Source organism: Daktulosphaira vitifoliae, unplaced genomic scaffold, assembly GCF_025091365.1.
Source record: "Daktulosphaira vitifoliae isolate Bord-2020 unplaced genomic scaffold, ASM2509136v1 Scaffold_1, whole genome shotgun sequence".
Taxonomy (NCBI): domain Eukaryota; kingdom Metazoa; phylum Arthropoda; class Insecta; order Hemiptera; family Phylloxeridae; genus Daktulosphaira; species Daktulosphaira vitifoliae.
The window spans coordinates 13,029,254-13,031,382 of NW_026099572.1; positions in this window are offsets into that span (position 1 = coordinate 13,029,254).

A 2,129-nucleotide genomic window follows, 5' to 3' on the forward strand; every position below is an offset into this window, starting at 1 on the left:
ACAAACAAAAACCTACGCTGCACCGCCCCCCACCTATTCTATAACAAATATATCTAGCGTTTTTTCCCCAATATCAAACACCATTCTTTACTCAGATTATTAATTCTAAATAATTGGGATAATATGAATTTACTTACCTTTTTAGATATCTTCCGTTCAGATTTATACTGTTTCTTTTAAATAAATATATAAAGTATTGCCGCAAAATAATTGTATTCGATATCGTTTTAAAATGTACCAACGACCACACGGGATCGCGGCAAGTTTGATCAAAATAAATCAGATAGAAGAATTCTAAATTCTTTATTGAATTCAGATCTTCAAAAAGAGAAAGAGAGCCGCTCGCTGGCACGTTCGCTCACTGATATGCAAGCAGAACTAAGCCTTTTTATATTATTTTTAATTATCCCCATCATGAGTTGTTGCCGTCAGCGCTTTTAGTGATTTTCAGTTTATTGTATAAAATTTGAACATAACATAATAGTTATTTTAAGATAAGATGCATAGTATACAATAATCAATTTAACATGTATATACATATATAATGGCTAGTGTACAAAAGGGTATATGTTATGACAGATAAATTAATTATTTGTTTGTACCTTAGATGTTAACCGACTATTTGATATAATTTTATGAAAAATTGACCCTATACCTGCCCAAGGGGGGAGGGATCAAGAAGTTCAAAATAACCCTATACTATATAATATAGCTTCTACGGATTATAAAAATATTATAATTAAGGATACAATTTGGAAAGATATATCGGTAAACATTTGAGAATTTGGTAAATAATATAATTTAATAAATAATTTTCATTACATTTATTCAAAAACATAAAATAATTCTGAAATGTATTTAATCATTTTGTAGTAAATGAAACGAAAATGCGCTGGAAAAATATTAGAGATTCGTACTCGCGATATTAAAAGAAACTGGGAACTGGATCGGCAGCATCAAACACAAAAATCACTATAAAAAAAAACGCTTCGATGCAAATCTTTAGATAGTGTTTAATTTTAAAAAATTGATGGATTATTCCAAAAGTTACATGATCTGCTAGTTCCTTATTAATATCCTGATTATGATAAAGTATGTCGAATGAAAAAGGGATTATTAAAAAATATTATTTTTCATAAAAAAATTGTGTTGATCCATACACTATTCAATAAGTTATAGTATTATAAAGTTAAAAATTTTAAAAATAAAATCGAGAATTTTCACACAAAAATAGCATTCGAGAGCAATTTTCACCCTGATCTCAAAATAAAGTCCGAAATTTTATTTTTTAATATTAAAGTATATTACATAAGCTTTAATTTAAGATATATATAAAAGTATCAGTATTTCTTGAACACTTTCAAAAATTAAGTTGAAAAAGTTCTACTTTCTATATGCATTTTAAAGATTTGAACCCCCCCCCTGTATTAAGGGAAATGATCCGATTTAAAAAACAAGTATGTTGAATGAAAGATGTATATAAATAATACTTCTCATGAAAAAATTGTATTTATCCATACATTTTTCAAAAAGTTATAGCATAATAAAATTAAAAATGTAAAATATAAAATCCAGAATTTTTACACAAAAATAGCATTCGGTATCCATTTTCACCATGAAGATAAAATAAATTCCGAAATTTTTTTTTGCCATAATAAAGTACATTACATTAGCTTTAATTTAAAATATATATAAAAGTGTCAGACTTTATGGAACATTTTCAAAAGTTAAGTTGAAAAAGTAAATTTTTTGTGAAAATGTTGTCATTTTAAATCCCCCCTGTAGACAGGTAAAGAGGTAGATTTATAAAAAAAATATACCAAATGATAGTTATAGACATCATGCATCCATAAAAAAAAAGAATTATATTGATTTGTTCAATTTTGAAAAAGTTTTGGCAATTTTAAGTAAAAAAAAATGAAAAAATATCGAAAATTAGCGATTTTTGAATTTGTAATTTTTTGGGAGATTTCCCCCGTTTACGAAGAACGAGGGATTTTTTTTCAATTTTTGAGGGTAATGTCTTCAACTAGATACGATTTGTGATCTTTTGACATATTTTTCATCAAAATTGGTTCAATGAGAGCTGAGATTGAGAGTATACAGACACAAAAAAAAAAAAAAAAAAA